The 6000-nt window shown below is 55.1% G+C and overlaps 1 protein-coding gene across 3 annotated transcripts in view; it reads left to right on the top strand.

Moving 5' to 3' along the window:
• The first annotated feature begins 3959 nt into the window (after window positions 1–3959).
• The window catches only part of ZNF385B (zinc finger protein 385B), a 369586-nt gene continuing 367545 nt past the window's right edge, over window positions 3960–6000 (top strand). Inside the window, exon 1 of one of the 3 annotated variants that reach the window (XM_041721854.1) lies at window positions 3960–4059. The gene's annotated coding sequence lies outside the window, so the exon portion shown is untranslated. The remainder of the gene's footprint in view (window positions 4060–6000) is intronic. The other 2 variants (XM_041721855.1, XM_041721856.1) reach the window with 2 other exon arrangements.

Genomic DNA, 6000 nt, shown 5'->3' with positions numbered 1-6000 from the left:
AAAACTATTCCATTAATTTCTCAGAGTATGTGGAAGTTGAAATCAAAGATTTTCTGGTATTTGTAATGTTCACGTATGCTTGTAAACAAATATAACATAGTAGCCTATGAAAACAAAATTTACCATCTTTTATCCAGCTCTAAGTTGCTCTGAAAGTCCCTGATAGAATTTTTCTTTTTTTTGTGTGTGTTTCTAAGAGACTTTAGACCTTATTGCCCAATATGGAGATATGTGGCCCTGAGCTGGGAGTGTTGCTGATGGCTCTAAGCAATCGAAAATAGCCACAGGGCCTAGTTTTATAAGATCCTGTTGTGGAAACTCTTACCTATTTCTTGGAAAGGTAAGAGGAAAACTGAGTGATTTATGAAATCTTCAAATTGGTTGGTGTTGTTCTTATCACCAAGTTCTTTACCCAGTGGATAGGTTGATTCTGTGGACATAGGTTAGTTTTGTTTTCAGTTTTTTGGGACTTTTTTTTTTTTAAGCCATCTCTATACCCACCATGGAGTTTGTTTGAACTCAGGACCCCGAGATCAAGAGTCACATTTTCTACCTAGTGAGCCAGCCAGGTGTCCTATATAAGGAGGGTTAAAAGGAGGGGTTAAAAGGAGTTTGTCTGCCTCAGTTCATCGATATTTAGGAACCAAAGCACCACACGCCTTGTAAACACACATAGTAGGAAGGAAAAAGGCTTAAATTAATCTTTCTGCTACATCCCTCTTCACTGTTTAGGGACCTCTTCTTGCTGCACACCCCCCTGCATTGCTGCTCTCCTGCCAGTCCTGCCAGTGCTCCTCGCCTACAGCTAATAGTTGTCCGAGTTGGTTTACACCATCAGTGCCAGGAATGAGTAATGATGGTTCCAGGAAAATGATGGTGCAAGAGTTTGAGGACAGGAGGACCCCATATATCACATACCACTGGAAAGGCACAGGCCGATGCCAATGCCAAGTTATCCCATAAGCTCACATTTGCCATCAGAAACTCTAGAGAGAAGCTGTCGTCTCTATATATTTAAATTTTGTGGGTTTTAGTGTAATGTCGTTTCCATGTTGAAGTATATTTAGAAGGCCGGCTCTGCAATTGTTCCAGTGCCTGGGCCTCTGGAGACTTTAATCCTATCTTGGCTAAGGATGTGAAGGCACACAGCTCTTAGTTATGTCACAGGTAAAAAAAAAAAAAAAAAGAAAAAAAAAGTGGGAGTTGTCTGCATGAATTTTATGCTTCCTTCAGCTGTTGTTAGGACATGTAGCCCTCAAATTATTGTCCACCAGAAGTCTCTGCTATGGGTGATTAAAAATAGACGGAGGAGAGAAGGATATAGTTGCAGTTTGCAGGACAGAAAAAAATGCACATGCTGCTAAATTGTGCAAGCCACAGAGAACACTTCTCACAGGTGCTCCACTGGGCAGAGGTTACTCATTTGCCTCCAAGAGCAATCCAAGGTGTTGACTTGGGGCTGTGAGGGCCCCCGTCCCTCTCCCCGTACCTTAGGTAGCTGGAGATACCAATACTTATCTGAGCTCAGCAGCAAGCACGCCCGGTCCCAATTCTGGAGGGCAGGGCACTGGAAGCTGGGTGTTTTTCTCCAGCAAGGCTTTTGCCTCTGGAATTTCCTGCCCGTCCCCGTCGGCCAGAACCCCACCTTACGACTGACCGGCAGGGACTCAGGGAAGACTTGTTTTCAGTATAACTTTCACTGATGGGAGGGGACCTTAAGGCCACGATCTTGTAGACCACTTGGGCGGTTACCATAGCTCCTGCCGGGTGGGTTACAGTGGTTTCATCCTGGTGCTTGCTGCCTGCATGAAGCAATTTCAAATAGGGAACCGTTTTAGGAACAGGCCTACCGAGAAGTGTGTGTCCTTCGTCTCGAGCCAGTGAGAATGCACACCTGGATATGCAGATATTTAGAATTCTAAATACTTAAAAACTGTCAGATTGAGGCTCCCTCTCAGGCCGGTAGCTCAGGTGTGTCGGTGCCTGCGATAACCCTAAGTTCCCAGGCGGGTCACGAGCACAACCTGCTCCCCTAGGGAGCTCGAGGGTGGTGCGCCTGCCGCGGCCAAAGCTCAAACCCACTCTGGAGAGCAGCCCTGGCTTTGGCGGCTCGCGGAGATCTTCACTCTGGACCATGATGCCAGGACACCAACAGCTGCGGCCTTAATTATTGATGGAGTCAGTGTCAATCATCTGAGAAGAAAACCAAAGAATAATATTTTAAAATCATTTGGTCCAGAGAATAATATTTTAAAATCATTTTATCAAAAAAAATCTCTTGTCATTTATTACTCTTGATCTTCTCCAGCCAAAGAAGTAATCTTAGAAAACTGCCCTTCTAAAATTATTTTTCCAAATGAGTGGGAAATATCAGGGAGGGAGACAGAACATGAGAGACTCCTAACTCTGGGAAACGAACACTGGGTGAAGGGGAGGAGGGCGGGGGGGGGGGGTGACTGGGTGATGGGCACTGAGGGGGGCACTTGATGGGATGAGCACTGGGTATTATGCTATATGTTGGTAAATTGAACTCCAATTAAAAAATATGTAAAAAAAAGTAATTGTCATCTAAAAAAATATTTTTCCTTTCCCCTTAATGTTTTCTTCCTTCCTTCCCTTCTTCCTTTCTTTCTTTCCTTTCTCTCTCTCTCTTTCTTCCTTCCTCTTTCTTTTTTTGTCCTTCGTTCCTTCCTTTCTTTCTTCTTTCTGTGTCTCCCTTCCTTCCTTTTTTCTTCCTTCCTTTTTTCTTTCTTTTTCTTTCTTTTCTCTTTTTCTTTTCTTTTCTCAGTTTTTCTTTTCTTTTTCTTTCCTCTTTCTTTTTCTTTTTTCTTTTCTCTTTTTTTTCTTTTCTCTTTCTTTTTCTTTCTTTTCTCTCTTCTCTTTTTCTTTTTCTGTTTTTCTTTCTTTTCTCTCTTTTTCTTTCTTTTCTTTCTTTCTTTCTTTCTTTTTTTCTTTTCTCTCTTTTTCTTTCTTTTCTTTTTCTTTCTTTTCTCTCTTCTTTTTCTTTTTCTTTTTCTTTCTTTTTTTTCTTTTCTTTCTTTTTCTTTCTTTTCTCTCTTCTCTTTTTCTTTTTCTGTTTTTCTTTCTTTTTTTCTTTTCTCTTTCTTTTCTCTTTTCTCTCTTTTTCTTTCTTTTTTTCTTTCTTTTCTTTTCTCTTTCTTTTCTTTCTTTTCTCTCTTTTTCTTTCTTTTCTCTCTTTTTCTTTCTTTTCTTTTTCTTTCTTTTCTCTCTCCCCCCCAAGCGCTCTCCCTTTCAGAACCCAGCACCTTGGCTGCTGGCACTACTTTTCAGCGATGCCCCACATGGGGGAGACCAGGGACCCGTCTCGGTTGTGCAAACTTTAACACGGAGGGGAGGGGAGCCCCCCGGGGACCCCCTCCCCGGGACCCCCGCCCCCGGCCGGGCTGCCACGCTGTGGGCGCCCCGGGCCTTCCCGGCTCCGCCACCCCGCGGGCGGCCGGGCGCGCTGCTGGGGCCGGGGCGGGGGCGGGGGCCGGGGCCGGGGCCGCCGCGGGGACGAGCGGTCGTCGGCGCGCGGACCCGGGGAGGGGAGTTGCGCTCCGGCCCGACTCGTGCCGGGCAGACCCGCCCCCGCCCCCGCGCCCGGCAGGCAGGGAGGGGGGCGGGCGGGCGGGACGGAGCCTCCCGGGGCCGAGGCGGGGTTGGGGGGCGGCGATGCGGCGGGAGGCCCCGCAGAGCCCCCGCGGCCCCGAGCGCTGCCGCCTCGCCCGCCCCTAGGGCGCCCGCCTCGCCGCTGCCCGCCGGAGGCCGCCTGCAGCTCGGGGCGCGGGGCGCGGGGCGCGGGGCGCGGGGGCTCACGCCCCTCACCTGGGCCGGGCGGGGCGCGCAGGCGCTCAGCGCGGGGGCCGCGCCCCGAGCCTCAGCCCGAGCCTCAGCCCCGCGCCCGCGGGCGGCGCACAGTTCCGGGCCCGCGCGGGGCCGAGCCGCCGCCCGCCGCCCGCCGCCCCGGCCGCAGCGCACACCGGAGAGCGTCTGCGCGGGGCCCGGGGACAGCGCCGCGGCCGCCAGCGTCCCGGCCCGAGCCGCCGCCGCGCAGAGGTGAGTCCCGCCCGCGTCCGCCCCGCGCCCCCGGACCCGCGTGCAGCCGGAGCCCCCCGGTCCGCGCACCCTCCCGCCCGCGCCCCCGCCCGCGCCCCCGTCCCCGGGACCCGTGCGCCCTCCTGCCCTCCCGCCCGCGTGCAGCCGAAGCTCCCGGGGTCCGTGCGCCCTCCCGCCCCCGCCCCGGGGACCCGTGCGCCCTCCCGCCCGCGTGCAGCCGAAGCTCCCGGGGTCCGCGCACCCTCCCGCCCCCGCCCCCGGGACCCGTGCGCCCTCCCGCCCGCCCTCCCGCCCGCGTGCAGCCGAAGCTCCCGGGGTCCGTGCACCCTCCCGCCCCCGCCCCGGGGACCCGTGCGCCCTCCTGCCCTCCCGCCCGCGTGCAGCCGAAGCTCCCGGGGTCCGTGCACCCTCCCGCCCCCGCCCCGGGGACCCGTGCGCCCTCCCGCCCGCGTGCAGCCGAAGCTCCCGGGGTCCGTGCACCCTCCCGCCCCCGCCCCCGGGCCCGCAACCGCGCGCCCCCCGCCTCCCCGCCCCGCGCGCAGCCGGCGCCCCCGGGACCCGCGCCCCCGGGGAAGGGCCGGGAGCCCCCCCACCCCGGACTTTGCACTGGGTCCCACTTGTGGAGGGGCTTGGGGGGGCTCCCGGAGCGACCGCAGCCCGCAGGGGCCCCGCGTGGACCGAGCGGAGGGGGCCCGGGCACCTGCCGGGCAGGTGTGGCGCCGGGCGTCTCCCTCGCCCTTTCGGGGAGCTGCGGCGCTGGGGGCCGTGTCTGCGGAGGGGCTCCGAGGGAGTCCCGCAGCCGAGGGGAGGTCCCCGAAGTTTGCACTTGCGGGGCTTGGGGCGCCCGAGGGAGCCGCGCGGGGCCGCGGAGGGGCCGCGGCGCGGGGCGGTGGGCACGAAGCGGGAGCTGCTGGGACGGCGCCCAGGTGTGTCCCAGGTCGGGGACCGGGACGGGCAGCTCCCAGGGCGGACCTGGGCGGGGAGCGCTGCGGCCCCGCGGGGCACACAGGCTGCCCCCAGCCCTCGGCCCCCCCGACAGGAGCACAGCTCTGGATGCTCCCCGAAGCTCTTGGGGTGCGAAACGTCACCTCCCGTATTTTCACACAGCAGAGGTGGTTCGGATCCCCCGCACCCCCTTTGGTTTTGCTCTGCCCCGGAGCATCCGCCCAGGGAAACGCAAACTTTGTCGAGATGTAGCGAAGGATGCTCAGCGGGAGGCCTGCGCCCGCGGCGGAGGGTCCAGCCTCCAGCTCCAAACGCGCGGGTTCAGCGGGATGCCCGGAGCCGTAGAAAATGCATTTATCAAACTAAAAAGCAGGCTTTTCATAAAGTCAATAAGCTGCATCTTAGATAAAGGTTTTGGCTGGAGAGAGCTCCCTTAAATATTTCAGGACACCGTTTCCCTGGTTTTCCTAGTCCTTTCATCTTATCTTGATGCCATCTGTGCGCCGGAGTGTGTGCTGTCCCCTCCCTGGGATACATAAATGCCCCTAGAATGCAAATACTGCCTTGGAAGTTCTGTTGTTACAGGAGGCTTTTAAGGTGGAGGGGAAAAAAAAGAATGTGTCTTTACTCAAAAGTGTCGGTCGTGGTTCAGATTCCGTATCCCCATAAATCAAATATTTGTGGATTTATCATTGACACTGCTGCTCATTTCCAAAAGTGATTTGAGGAAGCTTGGAATGAAAACCACAAATCAAATAGCTATTCTTGTAGATCTCCTTGACCTCTCTTGGATGCATTTGTAGTAAAATGCTTTCGAGAAGGTGAGCCCTTCTTACAAAGGAAAAATTACTGCCCTCCCTGGAATCAGCCGAGTGATAGAAATGTTTTGCAGCATAATTCCGCGTGTGCTTCATTTGCACTATATTATTTTACATTACGTAAGTACTGATGTCTTTATAGAAGTTGAGCCACGAAGCAGCAGCTACGTTGACGAAA

Source organism: Vulpes lagopus, chromosome 11 (genome assembly GCF_018345385.1).
Source record: "Vulpes lagopus strain Blue_001 chromosome 11, ASM1834538v1, whole genome shotgun sequence".
NCBI classification, from domain to species: Eukaryota; Metazoa; Chordata; class Mammalia; order Carnivora; family Canidae; genus Vulpes; species Vulpes lagopus.
Note: the sequence above shows the minus strand (reverse complement) of the source record. Positions and strands in the feature narration are given on the sequence as shown.